The 21410-nt window shown below is 42.6% G+C and overlaps 1 protein-coding gene across 1 annotated transcript in view; it reads right to left on the reverse strand.

Annotated features, from left to right (window-relative positions):
• Window positions 1–16252, reverse strand: part of fam222aa (family with sequence similarity 222 member Aa) — a 76325-nt gene extending 60073 nt beyond the window's left edge. Inside the window, exon 1 of the mRNA XM_028033558.1 lies at window positions 15332–16252. The gene's annotated coding sequence lies outside the window, so the exon portion shown is untranslated. The remainder of the gene's footprint in view (window positions 1–15331) is intronic.
• Window positions 16253–21410: the final 5158 nt, after the last annotated feature.

Raw genomic sequence — 21410 nt, forward strand, 5'->3', positions numbered from 1 at the left:
TAAAATCAGAGTGGAGTATGGCTTTTCAAGGTGGAATGGCTGAAAAAAAAAAAAACTTGTCAAAGACAGCATTATTTCTCTCTAAACAAACTGTCAGCTAAGCACAAAGCACAAAAGCTTATTCTACCTTCTATAGGTCACATCAAAATACATCAATAGCTTGCCATTTCAGAATATGCTGCTGTTATGCTATTTGAGGCCAGAATTGAAGAAAATAAAGCCCATTCCAACCACGCTTAGAAGAGATCAATAAGCACACACAAAAAAGAAAAGGGCCAAAAACACAGAAGCTTTTATTCAGAGTGCCACAGTACTGGTAAAAGCACAAAATACACCTGGAGAGTCAAAGCTGAGAGCGGCAGAGGACAACAGAGCCCACACAGCTATCAGGAGGGGCAAGAGAGTCCTGGCAATATTAAGACCTCAACAACACAGCAGCTAATAAATTCCTAATATTGTTGGTTTTAAGAAGCCGTTCCCTTCCACAGTGAGACCTGATTCAACCCTGGCTGTTTCTTTTTTCCTTTCTTTTCCCCCTTTCAGCGTAGTCTCACAAGGTCCTTGGCTCTAAGCAAACAATGCTGCTGGGCGGCAGCCCTTATTTAAAAGATTAATAGGATGCTGTCTTGGCAAAGAAGCAATCAGTGAGGTTTCTGTGACAGCAGAAAACATGTGAAAACAAGGCAAAGAGGAGAGACCATTGTCCCGGTTACCAACTGCCTGCCGCGGCTCAATTGAGGTAGCTGCTGCTTTCCAGCCCTGCCGTCAATCATGGCGGCAAGCGTCAATGGGGGAAATTTAAATGATAAAACGATAAGTCATGAGCAGGCGATTTTGCTGTCAAAAACTGGACGGGGACCATTTAAAATGACTTTGTGCAGAGATTTCACCACAGCCAGATGGAATTTGGGTTTGAAGGCATTTCCTCTCCATCATGACAGAATGTGTAATCACAAGGGGTGTATTAAATATCCATATTTCTACCCAAAGCACTATCTGGCTGCAGTTAGCAGGTGAGTAAGTGTAGGTTATCGTTATTAGGCCCCAATGTGGGATTGTGGGATTTAAACTCACAATTCTGTTTAGTGTCTATCCATGTCTGAGACTTATTCTGAAGTAAGAAAGGAAGTGAATCTTGAATTGCTGTTTTGAGTTGATAGAGAGGACTAAAGAAAGTCTTGGTTGCATAAGAGGTAAAGAAGCTTCCATCACATCTCAGTTGTTTGAGCAAAAGTATCTTTGGCATCCATCCATCCATCCATCTTCTTCCGCTTATCCGAGGTCGGGTCGCGGGGGTAGCAGCTTCAGAAGGGAGGCCCAGACTTCCCTCTCCCCGGCCACTTCTTCCAGCTCTTCCGGGGGAATCCCGAGGCGTTCCCAGGCCAGCCGAGAGACATAGTCTCTCCAGCGTGTCCTGGGTCTTCCCCGGGGCCTCCTCCCGGTGGGACGTGCCCGGAACACCTCACCAGGGAGGCGTCCAGGAGGCATCCTGACCAGATGCCCAAGCCACCTCAACTGGCTCCTCTCGATGTGAAGGAGCAGCGGCTCTACTCTGAGTCCCTCCCGGATGACTGAGCTTCTCACCCTATCTCTAAGGGAGAGCCCAGCCACCCTACGGAGAAAACCCATTTCGGCCGCTTGTATCCGCGATCTCGTTCTTTCGGTCATGACCCAAAGCTCATGACCATAGATGAGGGTGGGAACGTAGATCGACCGGTAAATCGAGAGCTTCGCTTTTTGGCTCAGCTCTCTCTTCACCACGACGGACCGGTACAGCGCCCGCTTGACAACAGACGCTGCGCCAATCCGCCTGTCGATCTCCCGCTCCCTTCTTCCCCCATTCGTGAACAAGATCCCGAGATACTTAAACTCCTCCACTTGGGGCAGGACACCCCCCCCTGACCCGGAGAAGGCACTCTACCCTTTTCCGGCTCAAGACCATGGCCTCGGATTTGGAGGCACTGATCCCCATCCCGGCCGCTTCACACTCGGCTGCGAACCGCTCCAGCGAGAGCTGCAGATCACGATCTGATGAAGCCAAAAGGACCACATCGTCTGCGAAAAGCAGAGATGAGATCCTAAGGCCACCAAATCGGATCCCCTCAACACCTTGGCTGCACCTAGAAATTCTGTCCATAAAAGTGATGAACAGAATCGGTGACAAAGGGCAGCCCTGGCGGAGTCCAACTCTCACCGGAAACGAGCCCGACTTACTGCCGGCAATGCGGACCAGACTCTGACACCGGTCATACAGGGACCTGACAGCCCGTATCAAAGGGCCCGGTACCCCATACTCCCGGAGAACCCCCCACAGGGCTCCCCGAGGGACACGGTCGAACGCCTTCTCCAAGTCCACAAAACACATGTAGACTGGTTGGGCGAACTCCCATGCACCCTCCAGGACCCTGCTGAGGGTGTAGAGCTGGTCCAGTGTTCCACGACCAGGACGAAAACCACACTGCTCTTCCTGAATCCGAGGTTCGACTATCCGACGGACCCTCCTCTCCAGGACCCCTGAATAGACCTTGCCAGGGAGGCTTAAGAGTGTGACCCCTCTATAATTGGAGCACACCCTCCGGTCCCCCTTTTTGAACAGGGGGACCACCACCCCAGTCTGCCAATCCAGGGGAACTGCCCCCGATGTCCATGCGATATTGCAGAGTCGCGTCAACCAACACAACCCTACAACATCCAGAGCCTTAAGGAACTCCGGGCGGATCTCATCCACCCCCGGGGCCTTGCCACCGAGGAGCTTTTTAACCACCTCGGCGACCTCGCCCCCAGAGATTGGAGAGCCCAACCCAGAGTCCCCAGGCTCCGCTTCCTCAGTGGAAGGCATTTTTGGTGGGATTGAGGAGGTCTTCGAAGTACTCTGCCCACCGACCCACAACGTCCCGAGTAGAGGTCAGCAGCACACCATCCCCACTATAAACAGTGTTTGTGCTGCACCGCTTCCCCCCCCTGAGACGCCGGATGGTGGACCAGAATCGCCTCGAAGTATCTTTGGCAATGAGGTAGAAAAGGAAACTCTTCTTCATATGCTAGTAGCTATACGTGATATTGTCAGCAAAACCTATGGTTGCATGATAAAATAAAGTGAAATACCCCATCTTGGTACAGCTGAAAATGTAATACCACACTCTTGATCTCACAAAAAAACATTTAGTGCTGCAGCGCATCAAAAGCGAAAAGCAAACAATAAACTTTCAAAGGGTCTTGACGTTCCACAAAATGTGCTTTGTTTCCTCACATTTAGACCACTGTTCAATAAACCAGCAAACGACTACACAACAGCAGCTTCAATTTTGGTAAGGTGATGAACTATCAAAGTAACAGGGCATCTCAGGAACTATGTTTTTTCATTTCTCTTTTTGCATAATAGTTTTCAAGCAACATTTCTGAAATCTCGTTTTATTAAATGTTGGCTGTCATCTCGTCTTGTTCTGGGTGTTCCTTTCAATCCCTGTTTACAACTGGCATCATGAATATATAACAAAAAACTGACAAAAATACAAGTTTAAGATACTTAAATGAAGACACCAAACCATTTTCTCAGCTCCAATAAACATGATCCATCACATTTCACCCGCAGTCTGAATGAATATGCAGCTGTTGTCGTGTCTGAGAGGCAACCAGTTATCAATTGCTTTAATGGTTCCATCCATAAAGATGCTTAGGAATGATTGTAACATGTTCAGGGGGCAAACTTTAATCTCCCCCGTGTTTGCAGAAAATATTTCTCAGTTAAACAACTATCATTAATGTTGGGGTCCAACACCCATTTTAAGGAACTCTGTTACTTGTCATTCTCCTCTCTCTGTCCCCTCACATCTGTCTAATATCTCTGCTGCTATCAAATGAAGCCAAAAACTGCCAGCAAAAGTATCTTTAAAAAATGCATGACGGAAAGTAATGACAGCCGCGGAGAAGATGACAGAGCGGGGAAAAACACAAGTGAGCTGCTGAGGAAGTAAGAGAAAAACACTAAACAGCTGCTTCTTCTTCCCCTCCCACCCCTGTTCCCTTTGTTTTTCCCCAGGAGAGAGTCCCATGTGATCTGCCTGATCCTGGTTTGTGGCTGACAGAGGGGACCGCAGCTCTGCTCATCTCCCCACTCACATGGCTCCGTGCCCCTCTGCCGCCTGCCTCAGCATCACTCCACTGCCAGGAGGGGGAAGGATGGTGGGGAGGGAAGAGCGGAGAGGGGTGGGCTGCAATAAGGAGAGACTCTCCCAGTAGGTTCTCGTCAGTTCCAGGCCATTGCACCTTGCTCGCTGGGACTTTGTTTACACACACGTGCACACACATCCATGCAGAGGCAGATGACTATTAATGGATACGATAATGGGTTGCGTTCTTTGTCTTCCCCCCCCACACACAGTCAAATGTTTTGTCTTTAAGAACGACTGTGACAACGTGAGTGGCAGTTCGAGGCCCCGCAGAGCTTATTAAGGTGGCACAGGAGCAGATAACTCTCAATCAAAAGCCAGCGATACGGTTGATGTGGTCAGTGGTAATGTGCAGCCAAAAGGTCTGACATACTTCTTCGGTCTTTGGGGACGAGCAGAGAACGGCAGGCTGCCCTTGTGCGTTCAGTCTCTACAGATGTTGCCTTGGAGAGTGGCTGACTAGTTGGCTGCCGTGACAGCTGGACAGCTGTTCTTATAGACGCAGCCACAGAAGCATGCCACAGAAGTGTGTGTGCGCGTGTGTTTGTGCATGTTTATTTTATCCGTCTGAAGTTCCCAGGACGTGCAAAGCTGTCAATTTTACCAATGGTGCATGATTCGGGATGAGGGAAGATGGCACTGAACAGGATATGGAGAGAGAGCACAGATGGGCAAAAATCAGACACGGCTGATGTTCTTTAAAGGGATAGCTTGGATTGTTTTTTTCTGTGAAATTATTGTCAGTAATCGTTATCCTAACTGCAGAAGAAGGTTGTCACATTGTAATATTTGAAGCAAAGGTTAATATGGTTTTCAGACCAGAACTGGCAATCGTTAAGCTCGCCACAGGCGTTAGAGGTGATCCCTGCTTTGGTAGTGGCAGTGATGAGCTCTGAAACTCGTTCATCCACAGCAGAGTACAGAAACAAAACAGCAAGCAGATCCTGGTTATTTTAAAAATGCAAAGCTGCAGTCCTATCAGCTAAAATAATATGTTTATCTTGTGGTAAAAAAAAAAAAAAGAAACACCAACAGACGTAAGCCTGCAAGTGACACAGAAATGAAGAGAATTATCAACAGAGAGAAGCGTGTGATAAGAGATACTGTAACGCAGTGAGCAGTGTGCTTGCAACAAATCTCTGCTTCCACATTGACTGCTTGCTTTCTGCTCAGTTGTGCACTGTGGTCAAAGTTCAGCAAATTTCAGCTCTGACCACAGCTCAGCTCCGGCTCCATCAAGTTGGACGTAGCTCCACAGCGATGTGGGCGCAGAGAAAATCTGTTAAACAACGTATGCAACACAAATGAAACACTTCCAGAATGTTATGCTTTGACAAATAGTCTGATGAGAGATCCTATTTTGAAGGTAATTTAGCTGAAGTAAAGGTTTGGATTTCTTGATGGCTCTTGTCTTTTCCCAGGACTCACAGTTGGACTTACAATCAGCTGTTCAGGTAACAAACTGTGCAGAGTAACAGAGATGTGAAAACATTGACCAAATTAACATTTCTCGGTAAGAGTAAGCCTTTAAATTCCTCTAATGCCGAATTTTATTCTCAAGACAGAAACATTTTCAGTTTGAGTCATTTTAAGCAACTAATATTGAGGTAAATATCTGCTTAGCTTTTCAGCAAACTGAGTGTTATGCGGCATATTTCTGCGAGAGGTGAGGAAGCTATTAGCGGTAGCTGCTGTGACTTTTTAGTAAAATTGTGTTATATTTCATGAAATGCAATTTAACAAGTACTTTAATTATTGTGTAAAAGAAAGATTTGGAAAATTATTTGACTGGCAACATCAGTGACAACTGATGTTTAAATCTTTGTCATGCTTAGATATTTTCTCTCTTTAAAACAAACTAATCCAAAATAGAGATGCAGTAATGCAATAGACAACGGCAAAACTCCAGTATAGATTAGAGGCAAGATAATCGCCAGTTGGAATAAAAAAGCAGAGAAAAGCTGAAAAGCAGCTGAAATGCTTAAAAACACTCCATAGCATTAAACACTTTCACCTGCTGAATAAACAAATCATGAGTCTAAGAACCTGGAGAGATGCCAGTCACTCGTGCCAAAACTCAAATGTGTCCTAAGTGAACCAGCCTATTCATTATGCCACAAAAGGTCAGCAATTTGTTCAACTCAATAAAAATGTTAATAAACCTAAGAGCTCGCAAGAAGCTGCGCTCACAGACCTCTGGTTGGCCATCAAAAAATCATGGATATGTGACTCCGAATGTTTGCTCGTGCATCTGTTTGAGTGCAGTGCCGCCGCTGCAGCGTTACATAGGTCAAAGGTTGTAGTGCTGCAGCTATCTGACTGGAAATAGAGCTTTGGCCTGGTCATAATTCTGGTCAAACTCCACCAACAGAGCAGATATAAACACCCAAGCATCAATCTGCCGCTAGCATAAGTCAGTAGAGTGAGTTGATAAGTGCCACCTCTGGCTCAAACTCTCATCAATCCCTGCTATAAAAAACAAGACACTGTGTTATAATTATTTATGAAATCTTTTACAGGAAAAAGAAAAGATGATTGCTGTGGATGGAAGTCTGGAAGTGGGTGGGGGTGGGTCATTGCTAAGCAACCAGTCATTATCCTCCATAGTGGAGCGAGGTGACCGGCCATCCGTCTAAACTCCAGCGGCTCGCCTGGCTTCTGTAAACCCCCACCGCCGCCTCCTCCCTTCTTCACTCTGCCACTCTCTCTCTCCCTCTTCCTCGCTCCCTTCAGCCGTCTCCCCGTCCGAATACAAACAGAGATAAAGAACGCTGCAATCGCTCTTGACACACAAATAGGTTAACACAATAAAGCCGGCTTTGCTTGGCTCACTCGAGGGAGGAAAGCAATTCCAGCAGCAGGCAGGAGGTAATAAAACAGGGCTAGGAGTGTGTGTGTGCGTGCGCGTGCGTGTGTCCATACATGTCCTCATGTCAACATTTCTATGTTTTTGTGTGAGAGTGGAAACAGGCACACTGAAGCTCCTTGCCCCGGAGGCCTAATATCCCATGGATTTTCAACCCTATCCCGATACAAACAATAACACGGGAGAAAATGACGGAAATTCCAGAATACTCTTCCATTTAGAAAGAGAAAATGGTGCTTTTATATTAACAATATATCCGACCTGCTTGAACCTTATGCATACACATGAATATATCCCTATGGGTCACATGCCCGCTCTGTTGTAAATGGTCTCCAGCATGGTTAAAATTCATAAAAAGAATGAGTTTTATCTGTGCATGCCTTGCCTTACTTTCCCTCATGCAGCTGCCAAGCCTGGCAATAAATGATAAAAATCTCCAGAGTTTTATTAAATCGTCCCACATTCACAATGAAATCGGGAGAGGAGCAAAAAAATAAATAAAAATAAAAATATGGCGAGGTGGCTTTTGCAATTACAGCTCCGGACCAGACAACATTGTTTTCTCCAGTCAGTGGAAATTTCATTACCTTACAGCAATGGCCACACAATTGGGTAATAGCCTCTTTTTGTCACAGACACAAGCTGTCTGCGGGAGGTGTGACACCCCATAAGCGTTATCCATTTGCAACAAAATGCATCGAGCCTGTCGTGGTCCAGATGCTGGTCAGCATAATGTGCCCTGTTACTCAGCAATACGAAGGAAGTGTTAGACTAAAGCAGTGGTCAGAGGATGGTTCCTGAAACGACGGTGGTGTAATGAATAGCATTAAACCTTGATGCATCCATGCAGCGGAAAGCTGTGTCCTGAGCCGCTGAACATGGAGCTGGTCAATAATTACAGAAAGGGTTGGTACATTTACCCGCAGGAGGGCTGAAGTATTAAGAAACCAAAACTAATATGTCACATTTTAATTAAACAGTTTTTTCCACATCCACCAGCAGAAAAAAACAGAATCAGATGGAAAACTGACTTGACAAAAGCAAAGGAGAGTTGAATGTTATTGATCAGTCTTAGTTTTTTTATTGCGTAAACAATGATGACCACACAGCAAGGAACTAGAAACTAGACATTACACTGAGAAATTGTCTTTTGACCAAAATCAGATGATTGTCGTGTCAATTCTCTCCGACATGTGACTGATTGATGTGCAACTTAAAGTTCAGTTTTTTTCAGCCTGTATGATATAACAACTCAGGGCCTGTAACACCGTCCTCCAAGTTCTGTAAATTCTTGAGTATCTAAACATTTATGGCACTTATGGGCAGAAAAAGTACAAATTGACGACCATTTTATTCAATTTTCCTTAAGGATTGCAAAACATAATATATGTAAGAATTTCTGAAAACAAATGATCTGCCATCATCATGTTTACTTATAAGCACTGTTTTGTACATGGTGTGTTTGTGAAAACCCCAGACTTAAGACCGTCTGATCTCCAGTCAGTAGCAGCAGCTGAAAACAGAGCTGGTCATTTATTAATTAAACCAAACAATAATCACAGTGCATTTGCTTTCACTCGAAGGTTGGAGTTGGACAAGGAAATATGTATGACTTTACATGTGAGAAAAGCAGTGGGGTTTGTTAATAATTAAGCTAACGGCTTTTGGCAATATGAGGCGATTACAGTGTATTTTTATTCCCGTATACTGAAGGGACATGCTGACAAAATAGTGATGGAAGAGATCTTAGTATTTTACTGGTTTAATTACATACAAACCAAAGGATTAATAAATAGCTTATTCATAAAACGTTCTCTTTGTTTTATGTGTGTGGAGGCCATATTGGATGCTATACTCTGGACTGTTCGGCAAACCCCCGACTTTTCCCATCAGAATTTCGTCTTCAGGGGTTAATCTTATTGGATCTGCGACAGAAAACTTGGAAGATCTGATTTCCGATTCCAAATAGAGTGCACCATATGACCAACAATATTTAGAAAAATGAGTCGGAAGTGGCACTTATGGAATAAGCTGGAAATAAGGAAGGTAAGGCAAGGTATAGCACATTTTCAGCAACAAGGCAATACAAAGTGCTTTACAGGAAGAGCACAGACCTATGCAGCACATTGACCCCACTATTCTTCCACTTCTGTCCCAACTTTTGTTCAATTTAAAAGGTCAATATCTTTTACATTTTTTGTAAAAGGCAGATTTTTTGTAAAAGGCAGTAAAAGGCAAGATTTTTTAAATCTTGCAGATAAAAAAACAGACTCTGGTTTTCAACATATTCTAGTTTTTTGTACTTGATGACCAATACCAATGCAATTCTCTTGTCTGATCGAGAGAGGGGTTTGTGCTGAGGTGACACTGGTATATCCACCAAATAACATAAAGTACTGAGGCAAAAGAATCTCTAGCACCAAACTAGCACCGGCTAATGTTGTAAAAACCTCAGAGATCTTCAAACCACCACATGGACAGTAACTGAGATGAAGAAACAGTAATATTTAATCCCTAGCTCATCTTTAAATAGTAAACTCATTAAGAGAGACATTGAGCAAAAGTGTCCATTATTTTCCTTGCTTTTACCCGTTTCCGTCCTTCAACCAGGTAATCAGACAGCAGAGACGTAAAATGGTGGCCATTGTCGACAGGGAATAAATTACCAAAGCATGAAGAGAAAACATCTTATCTGGCTGATGTATTTCCTGCTTCTGCAGAAAGCTACAAAGCCCAAGGGAGCGCAGTCAACCAAAATGCAGAGAGATGGAGATTAGCATGATGTGCAGTTCCTTGTTCCATTAAAGTTTGATCTTCCTCAATAGCCGAGGAGAATCAGATATCTCCCATTCAAGATTAAAGTACGCCAGCATAGAGGGGGGAAGATTAATCAGAGGCCTGTGTGAGATAAAAACAGCCTCGCTTCTGGCATGGAAAACAGTAGCAATAAAGAGTTCAGCTGATAATATGAAACATGGCGAGCCACAATAGCAAATCAAACAGCATGTGCGGGCCTCCAAAAAACAAATCAAAGCACAGACTAACACCACAGTGCAGCGGCTGGAGGAGTGCAGCAGGGGCTGATCTGATTGCAGTCCAGGCCTTCATTTTATTACTGGTTAAGGTTGAAGAGGGCAAGCTGTGGATTTTTTCCCATGTTGCTCTGTCGCCAGCCTCTCATTCCCTCTCCTCCTCTTCTCCTTGAGATCAATGGCGCTGGGGTGATTTCACAGCAGCCTGCATTGTCACCCAGAACAAATCAATGTGACCATGAGGAAGGCAAGAGCGGCATTGTTTTTAAGGGGAGCAAATTCGCTGTTGGAGAGCTTGTCAGATTTGCTTTATACTCTCTCTTCCCCCCCAAGAAGTCTTTGGAAGAAGCAAGCATAGCCTCACTTTTCAGGCTGAGTTATGGAACAAACTATAAACTGCACGGCAGTCATGGCAGTGTACTCATTAACCACAAAAAAAGAGAAAACGTCTGCTGGCTGTATTTCATATCTGCGAGGGCACCCTCGAGGAAGAAAAATGGACAAGCGGGCCCTAACCTTACCAAGTGAAAGGCTATACATTAACCTCGGAGTCTGGTGAGATGTGACTCCATTCAGGTTTATAGGGGAGGAAGGGGAGGTCGGAGGAGTGCTGCTGTCTGTCATGCACTAACTGGCTGCAGATAACCCTGATGAGGATCAGGCAAGCAGAGTATTGGTCAGGTAATCCCTGGAGATTGGTCAAAACAACAGGAAATCAGACTCCCAATGGGCACACAATGGATAACATATGATCTTCAGGAAAAGTAGTCATACTTCTTATGCTTTTCAACATTTGGTATTGTTACAGTCACAAACATAAAGGTATTTTATCATATAGTTCTTGTGCGCAACTGAACCGTAGCATAGCATTACAGAGCAAGCAGCAACACAAAGAAAAGTCTGGGACAAAGTTGTGTAGAAGTTTAAAGGAGGGTTAGTTTATAAAACAGTATATCTGACAGAGCATTGTTCAATTTATCATCTGAAAATGGAATCAGAATGGCAGAACAACAAACCTTACAAGACACGCCTCTGCACCTGAACTGATAGTCTGGACAGCCAAGAGACCCATGCTAACTGATCAAATGGTTGGAGCTAAAATCAGGAAAATCCTGGATTAAAATATGGTTGAGAGGAAATCTCAATACAATACATTTACATTAGTGATTGTAAGGTGAAAAATGTATAAGAAAAAAGTTCAAGGGGTGTCAGTACTTTTGTAAGACGTTTTATGCAACACTCCTGACAATCAGGAAAGCATCTAGGAACATCTGAGATTAATATTTAAATGTTAGTGCCAAAGGTTATTTTCCAAGACTTTTGTGCTGAATTTGAACTCAACATGAGTTTCCAGCAGGAGTCCTGAAGACGTCTTTAAATTGTGTGATGAGAAATAAAGAAAACTGGATTCAGTTTGGGCTTTAGCCACTCGGTCACACACAAGTAACCATGATCGTAACCTAGTTTTATGGTACATCTGTGTACCATAATGCTGAATTTTATCAACAATTCAGCATTGTTGATAAAAAGTGTGTTGATGGTAAATGTAATGTCCCTCAACAGTCCAAGCTGTCTGCTTGTCTAAGGTAACTGGTTCTATTCATGCCCACTTTGCCCCGTTCAGGAGCAGAAGTTTTATCTGACGGCTAAAAAGAGACAGTGAGGAACAATAGTTTAGTGCTAAACAATTTGCATTATAGTGCAAAAAACAGCATTTACTACTACCTGCAACAACCTAATATCATATGAAAAATACTGAGATCAAGTTGAAGACCAAATATCTTTTTCACTTGTGTTCATTCACACTGATACTCTGAAAGTCATGTTTTCTTCTCAGCAGTCCCTTGCATGTGATGCTTCTGTTTTATGCTCTGTCTTTTCATGCTCCGTTGCCACATCCCAGGTACTAATGTGCAGAGGTATCAAATTGTGCAAAATTGAAATGCACAAAAAAGGGCATGTCTCTTTTTGTTTGGCTGCATGATAAAAACAAGGACTGCTGTAGACTTTTGATATGAAACGCTTTGATCAGGTGGCTAATGAGGCACTGTTGACATTGCTTTGAGTGAAACATCCTGTTTGTTCTTTTGAGCAGCGTTTATATTTTACAGGTAAGAAACAATCTGCTGGTCTATGAAATCAACTTACATAAGAGCAAACTATTAACTTTCATGTACAGAACAAACATATTATTTCCAATCTAAAAAATACAATTTTCTACGAATAAAACAAAATCCATCCAAAGATAGACATGTAAGACTGGACATAAGGTAGATCTTGAGTAACACACATTTTTCCTCATTCGCTCCGGCTCTCAGACACACACGCACGCACACCCCCACACGTCTGCATCCACTATTTCAGTCATCTTAAGTGCCAAAATGAGTTTTACTGCCTCTGGGAAGGTGTTGAGACAATCAAACCATGCAGGGATTAAAAAAGATTAATACACAGCACAGGAAATTAAACTTCAGCAACTTTAACGATATTCATGAGAGCAGCTCACTTATTCCCATCAGGCAGGCACTTTTAATAAGCAAAGAATACGGTAAGGAGCCCAAAAGCTATCAATCAATCAGAGCGATATGCAATTTGAGTTGCTAGAATTGATAAAATGCCAGGCTTCTCTTAGCGTATTGCTTTTTGTTAATGCATTGCGTAAAATATACATCTCGACCTTCCAGCTGTTGGCAAATTTAATGAGTACAACAGATTGGAGTTTACATAAGCAATCTAGGTATTCTCAGTTCTGTCAGTAAGTAAAGGAATGCAGTATTTCTCAGAATTTAGATTGCTGAGTAAAAATAATTTTAGTTTTAACCAGGTGCGCCAGGAGGTTTCTAAACGGAGGTCGCTGGTTCTAACCGTATTTTTGGTGTGGCACCCCAAATCAAAACCATTGTCACAACAAGGACAAAATAAAGAAACTAATACAAATTTGGCTGTGAGTCAGTTTACCTATTTGTTACTTTCTATCCTGTTTTATTTGAAAATGTTAACATTTGTCCCCCACCTTGTTCAGTTTTGTACCATTAAACCCGTTTGTATTCATGTACAAGAACTATTATTTTTGTAATTATTTCCATGAACTATAAAACGTATTGCTCATAAAAATGATACAAACTCACATATGATCTTATCTAATTGTATACATTGCTGTATTAAAAATTGTGTTACACCTACTTTGAATTTACCTTGGGTCATTATCCCCTTTTGGGCTAAATCAGTCACTCTGTCTATATGTCCATTTTCTACCTGTCAACCAACCGTTATGCACCATTTTACTCCAGCCATGCTGTATTTGTTTATTTTTTAATTCTAGTTCAGAATTTCACAAATTATAGAGATAATAATAAAACTGGTCAGCTATTACATATATTTTGTAATAACTATGTATTTGGTCGTATCACTATTTCTATTAGTGATGATTGCTGTTTGAACCAGCTGATTAAGAAATATGACAGATTATGACCTCTCACCAAACAAAAATAATGCAAAGAGACCTAATGCTGGTAGCTGATATTTAGTGGGAGTCATAAAACCCAGATTTACTAGCAGAAACTTTAAGTAGGATATAGAAAACCAGTTTAAATCATTAGATTGGTTGTCAAAGTAGTACAAAGGATGCAAACTGGTGCCTGTTCAGATATCAAACCTTTTGATGCAGATATCTTCTTTTTCAGCATATTTAAAAGTCAATATGAAACAAATGAAACCCAAAAGGAATGAAATGGAAAGTACTCATGAAAAACACCTGGGAGAAAAGAAGAAAGCGTTTTATGCATAATATATTGCCTCGCAATGCGGTGGCCAACAGAGTCGGAGTGGAGCAAATTTATAGGGGTGAACACGGTTCCCCACGGATACCCCTCTGATGGGGCCACTGGTTTTAACATCTTAAAAGTACCAATCATCCTCCTTTTTAATGAATAAAGAAAGCCACAAAATGAGGAATGCTTTGGAGATATGAAGGTCCAAAAGATGATCTAGCAGTAAGCCAAAAGACAAAGAGGCAGAAAAGAACAACTCCAAACTCCGAAAAGATAACTCAGTGACCCAGATATTGAAGCTTACTCCCCCATGCCATTCCATTCTCCCATGCTTTTGTCCAACCATCATGTTGAGTTAAGGCAAGCATTATGCTGGGGAGACTATTTGTTTAGGTGAGGAGCAGCCACAGAGCTAATATGAGCACAATTTGCTCAGCAGGTCATAGGCGCGGAGTGGAGGAAGTAAATGAGGCAGTTCTGTCCCCCCGGGTGCAGCTCCTGTCTCATACATCACTGGATGTTTTATTCAATACAGCCAGGAAGGACTTGATGGCAGGTGCCCTGACTGTGGGGGCGCCGGCCGTCCCTGCTGCTGGTGGTGGAGGAAGATGAGGAGGAGGGGGTCTCTCCATATTACATTCAGTCAGCCGGCCCTATCTGCAGGGCTGCGAGACAGAGCATGACTGGAGCCAGCCAGAGGAAGATCAATTTGGAAGGATGCTTGTACAGTCTAACGATAAAACACACTTGGTGCAGATTTTTCTTTTTCTTTTCTTCCATTGCTCAGTCAGCATAATGTGAAGCTCGTCTCTTTGCAGCGTGAGCAATGAGGCTAAATATTGCAAAGCAACCTCAGCAACCCGGCGAGGCTCAAAGTTCAGACTCTGACTTTTATTAACTCGCATTTATATTCGAGGAAAGGCGTGAATTTTAGATGCACCTACAATAAGCAGCCCGTGCAGAGGAGGGAGGCGTCTGCAGGGACGGACAGTCTCGCTGCAGACCTCAGAGCATTAAGTGAAAAAGTTTTACACACATTTCTCTGAGCATTTTATGACTACCCGACACAAGCCCTCCAACACAGTACATGTAAGAAATGATATATGAGTGAAAAATGTCTAATTGCACCAGACAGTACAGGAGTGACGCACGGGGGCGTATAGACAGATGAAAAATTCGCACCTTTTGCTCTGAGCCGCAATCTCTCTCTCTCTTTTTCCCAGCGCCACCGGTGCCCGCGGTGCACTGCCCTCCACAACACGCTTAATTGCTACCCTTACTTGAAAAAGCCCCAATATTAAAACATCAAAGCAGTTCCTAAAGCTATTCGGCTCTCTCTAACAACGCTGCGTTTATTGTGGGTCACGTATGGAAACAAAGGCTTTAAATCAGAGACATCCGTGTGTTGCGATCCTTTATCCTAAAATAATTTATCTAGGCAGGAAAAAAACAGCATTCAGACAAGGAGAAAAAAAAAAAGCTAAATATACCTACCATAAATTGTTCCTTATTACAGACTAGAACTCCATGCAATCGTTAAGCAATCTGCCTCATTCTTCTTTGGGCCAAATTAAAAAGGATTCATTCCGCTTTCCCCCCAGAAATCCAGCTGCCGCTGCTGCTTCTCTGCAAAGATTCAATGCTGATTAAGTTTATCCTCGTCTTCCAGTGGTATGCAAAAATTAAAGATTCCACAATCTCGCCTTGAGCATGCAAAGTTAATAAGCTTCGCCCTCTGTTTTTTTTCCCTCCCTTTTATCAGCTCGACTTGGCTGCCGATAGAATGTGGAGGTTAAGAGCGCAGGTCGGCGGAGTCTCTCAGAAGCGTCCTCGGAAGGATTGCGCATCGAGAAGCGCTTCTCGTTTTTCAGCGCTTAACCTCTGAAAGCAAAGTGAAAAGAAACACTCGCTCTTTTCTGTCGCTTGAGGATACTTCCAAACAATGAAAAACTGGACTGTTTTACGCAGTATTCCAAAAATCCAGCGCTGTTATTACGCACGGGTCCGTCTCCTTCTTATAGACAATTTATAAAAAAAAATGTAGATTGCAAACGTAAATGTTTAGGAATATGATTCAGGCAATTTTTGTGTTGATATACTCTGAACGAAATCCAGGCAGGGCCAAAGCAGCAGCCTGGAATATCCTAAACTGATGCAAAAATAAAAAATAAAAAATCCCGGCGATCAGGCTCTGCTCCGTCCGTCACTTTCGCTGAGGGGGTCGGCAGGTTTCTCTTTCTTGGATGCGTTTCCTCCGGATTCAGACGCAGATTTCCACGTGCGGTCTTGGAGCAACCTCAGTGGCGAAACTCAACCAGCCTCTCTTTGGCGTTTAAACCAAATATAGAAACTGCTCCGTCTGAATAAAGAGCTAGCTGCTTGAGGCAGCTCCGGGGACGCGGTCCTGCCCTTCTGCCGAACCGCCGAGACTGACAATAACCCGGAACGCTGCAGACTGTCAGGCTGCTCAGACCGCCCACCGACCAATCACATATCTCGGGGAATAGACACATTCCCACGGGTTGGCCAATCACCCGTAATTGAAGGCTGTTACCATAGAGACGCTCCGGCGTCTTAGCGTCTGAAACCACGTTGTTTATATACGCGGAAGATAACAAAAAAAGGAGAAGGATTTGATATAAATTGCAGTGACAGGACGGAGATTGGGATCTTGGATCAACTTATTTTAAGCAAAGCAGCGTTTCGGCTCTTATTTAGCTTTCCGGTTGAGGGCTGAAGGCAGCATCCTCTAATGGGACGAACAGAACCCTGCAGGGACCCAAGAGAGTCCGGCAGGCTGTTCTGCTTCGTGGCTGGTCTGCAGGGAGAAATAAAGATCCTGATGAGATCTGAATGAGATGAGATGTGATTTCTTTCAGCCTAATGTATACTGTAGAGTGTCATTAGCAGGTGTCACATTAAGCAAAATTGAACACTTTAAATATATTTTTAGTGGGAAGTTTGTTAAAAGAGGTGATAATAATGGCTCTCAAAATTTCATGGGTTTGTGTTATAAATTGAAGCCAGGATGAGTCATTTCAACACTTTTTCCACCTTCAATGTGTCGCAGTATGCCTTTGTTAAAACAACAAAAAATGACAAGATTAAAAATTTGCAAGCTCCAGTGCAAGGTAATGCCTTGCTGAAGCTTTTGGTTTGCAGAGAAGTGACATGGGATGGAAAGAATCCTCTTTGTACAAAGGTAACAGTCAGGAGAGGGAGGGCAAATACAAATCTACCACATTACAGCCCAGTGGAACAGATTTCAGCAATTTGAGAAAATATGCGATAGCAGTGACATTACAACAGCCAGATGTTTCTCCAAAACCAACAAAAAGCCAAGACCTTTTCAACAAATAAAGGTCAATTGCTACATGTGTATATATTTCTAGACCAAGTTGTATTGCTATATGAAATAAACAATTGTACTTACCTTGCTAAAAGATCCATAAATTTTGTAGAAGAATTTGCTATTTTCTGATGAAACATCGATACTAAAATTTACATTGACCAGTTGTGGCACAGATAAGTTTAAAGCACAACACTGAAAAAAACATTTTGCTTATAATGGTGATAGTAGCATCCAGATATTTGGATCAACTTTCTTCCAGTAAAACTTTTTTCTTTTTTTCTCCCGGTAGTTTAAATGCTGAATAATTCTAATGCTGGTTCTTTTTTGAAAATGAAGAGGGATTTTATATTTCAGAGTAAAAAGCTAGGGATGGACAACATACTGGCATTAGTGTTGGTATTGGCCCATTGCCCCACAGACTTGTGCATCACCAGTATGTTCTTAGTATGTGTCGGTCATGGGATCATAGTGACATGATACATTCAGCCAACCACGTTGTATGGAGTGGGAACATAGGCCAGCAAATCCCTCCATATTTGTCTGGTAGAAGACTATTACAGCCCTTGCTGTTTTCTCTCTATACTGACACACAAACACCACTAACATCCCTTTTCAGTTATGGATAGTTGTATATGGATATATCTCCTTAAATAGTTTGATCATATAAAATCATGGACTTTGTTCCCCAAGTGTGTCAGTGATATTTGTGCTGACTGGCGGTATTTATTAATAGGGGGATAAGTGATCTTGTTGACATTGTTTTTGAACTCCACCAAACCTTGTGCACATTACTTTTGAAACTTAACTGCAGTGTTGTTTATATTTCTACTTATTCTGTGGGTTATTTTATGTATTTTTAAGTTTTTTTGTGTTGTTTACTTTAATTTTCAAATTCATGTTACTGCAACCAAGCATTGTTTTCTCTGTTGTTTTTTCTGACATCAGCTCCAGTAGTTGTTTCCCAGCTTTCTGGGTTTATGTTACATCTAGCTATTAGTGCCACAACAGTGCTACATAAGGATGTTGTTTTATAGCATAAACCTGCTTTAAACCTCTCCATAACTTTATCCCTGCCCTGTCTGCTGTGTCCCTTGTTCTTAATGATACCAAATGTTCACTAATGTTCTCTAACAAACCTCTGAGACCTTCACAGATAAAAGCAATTTATACTGAGGTTATGTTACACACAGAGGCAATTTTTGAAGGAAATTTAGGATAAAACATGCTGAATACAGATATGTCGTTGAATTATCCTTAAAGTTCTCAATTATGCACAATTCTGTGTTAGACTATCACATAATCTAAGCAAAATAAAATGAACTTTCTGATTATAAGGTGGCACAATGTGAAAAGGTTCTGTGGGTATTAATATTTTGGCCGGTCATCTTGCACAAGGAACATGAAACTTCGCAAAGTGCCTGTTTTTGGCTAAATGTCAGTAAAACAGCAAGGAAGTGAGCAGTGCACCTTGACCGTGGCTCTGCGTTTGTTCTTCTTCTTGGTGACTGTGACCTGTGCACACAGACCCTGAGACTCACAAAACCGGTACAAGCAATCACACATCATGGACTCTCATAATAAGCTGACGCTGGGAAGTGGGTGATGCAGCACTCAGCTTATGCCAGTGCTGATAAGAGCCTGAAAGTATTACCTCGGTCTGGCAGCCCGCTCCAAGAAATCCATCCTGAGCCAGGTCATCAATTCTGCCCTATCTGATTGCGCACCAGTCCCTGGCAGCTCGATGTCGTCGTCCTGGCTCCTGCCTTTGAAATTTTCTCTATGACTTGCACTTTCATGCTAGTCCTTTCACAAAACGAAACAACCACATGCTCTGTGCACGCATAGGTCTTTTATGAGGTCTTGGAGAGAGAAAGTTTCCAGAACAATGGATCGCCTTGCTCAGTAGATCCCTTAAATGTATTAGCTTCAATTACTCTTCCTCTCTGCCGCTGTGGTGCACTTACACATCATGCACTAAAGGCTGTGGAGTTCACCCACATCACCTGCGCTGCACGGCTGCAGCGTCGATCAAACAGATGAACAAATAATTGAAAAATACTAAACCGGAGGTGTGCCGTTCACCACCGAGGCAGCAGCGCAGGCAAATAAGTCGTTTGATTAGCTGATAAGCAGATGACTCAACAAACATTCAAGGCATGTTTACCGTGGTTTGATTAGAGCACGCCCAATACGCAGAAGATTGGACTCAAATATGCTGTGAAAACACTCAGCTGTTCAAATCCCCAAGGCAGCATGAGGGCACATAAAAACAATGAATTATTTATGGGGGAGACTAGTGAAATATCACAGTGGATAATTTTCTGTGGGCTATATTAAATGTAGTCTTCAGAATAATATGTATGTCTCCGCATTTCTCAGAAATCATTCCCTCTGACAGACTGCAAAGCCTGATGATTGGAAATAAAATCATGTTTAGATATTTCCCTGCCAGGAAAAATCTATGACTGTTTCACTAAAACACCAAAGGAAAAGCTCATTTACATACTAATTGCGGCTCCTTCTTTCCCAGTAAATATGATCAAAGGATATTCGCTTTGTCTCTTGTTTTAGACATTAGCTCTGGCTCAAACTGAAAAGTCTCAATTAAGCCAAGCATTTTGCATGCCTCATTGGAAAGCGGGTTCACGGTACCAGTAAATTCAGGTTCAGCCTCAGCAAAAAAAAATTTAAAAAATGACCACGTGGCATCTCTCTGAACGGAGCATCTCATAAATAAAAGCTCCAGCCACAAACATTAGTGTCTGTCTTAGAGCTGAAAGCCTTACGCTGTTACAATTTGTCCCTGAAAGTGAACTCAGTTTAATTGAGCAAAGTTGAAGATTCCACAAACAGCAAATCAACAGCGAGAGAGAGGGGAGAAGAAATCGATGGCAACAGAGGCATGGAAAAAAGAGATAGCATTGATTTATCTGCCATTGATTCATGAGGATCGCTGCATTGTGCCCTGCGGGTGAAATGCACGCTGTCTGCCAACTGATGGGGATGAATCTGAAAAGGTGTCAAGTGGTTAGAGGACACAGAGGTGGAGGATGAGATCGGCAGGGACTAGATGAGGGTGACTGGGAAGGGAGTGAGCGGGGTGGGCCACAAAAAGACAAGAAGCATCAACTGAAAGAGAGGAGTAGTAAAAGAGAACGTAATGTTGAGTAAGGATGACACCAGGGCTATGCAAAGTTGACTGGAATCAAATTCAAAACGTCTGAAACTGAAAAACAAAAATCCAACTTAGACTCCTCCAAACGTTTCTTGAACTTCACTGAGACAACCTAGACAATGTCTTGCAATGCCCGTGCCTTTTGATTCTTTTGAAATTGCATCAACAGACTAAAATCTGAAACTTCAATCTGTGATTTTACATCATAAACAACTGCAAACTGTGAAAAGGATGCAGGATTTTACAAAGAAAAAAAAAGCGCGATTTATGTGATTACAAAACAAACCCTGAAACAAATATCACTCCATTACCTTTATTGTGATATTTCTAAAGAAATCCAAGTAAAACCAACTTTATTTAGAATTTCCCAGTTAGTAAGGAGAGTCCACCTGTGTGTATATATCCAGCTGTTGTGTGAAGGCCTCAGATGTTTGGACATAAGTGAAGACCAAGGAACAAAAGAGTAACATACAAAGATGTGAAGAAGTTTAAAACAGGGTTAGGTCATACCGTACAATAATGCATCTGTGAGTACAAAGCAACTCCAAGCCTACTGGGACAGAATCCACAGCTCAGGTGGGATAATATATCAACAAGATAAATGCACGAAACACATCTTGCCTTTACAAAAGTGAAAGAAGAAAGCCAATGCTGAAAGAAGATGTCTTGTTTGCAGTTTGTTACAATCCAAGTGGGGGGCAAGACAAACATTTGGAAGACGTTCCTCTGACCAAATGAGTCCTGGTGACACGGTGTTAACGCTGTTGCTTTGCAGTAGGAACGTCGTGGTTTAAATCCTGGGGATGGTCTGTCTGCACGGAGTTTGCATGTTCTCCCTCATGCATGAGTGGTTCAGGCAGATTTTCAATTGTGTGTTGCATTTTCATTAGTGATTGATTTTTTTAAAATTGCACAATTAAATTACTGTCGTGGCACTAAAATCAGAAATTCATCTCTAAATAATAAAACTGATCCCAAGAAGATACTCTGGTTGGATGAATGATTGAACATAAAACACTGGAAAAAAAATTACAGCAAAATGTTCA

This window comes from Xiphophorus couchianus, chromosome 12, assembly GCF_001444195.1.
Source record: "Xiphophorus couchianus chromosome 12, X_couchianus-1.0, whole genome shotgun sequence".
NCBI lineage: Eukaryota > Metazoa > Chordata > Actinopteri > Cyprinodontiformes > Poeciliidae > Xiphophorus > Xiphophorus couchianus.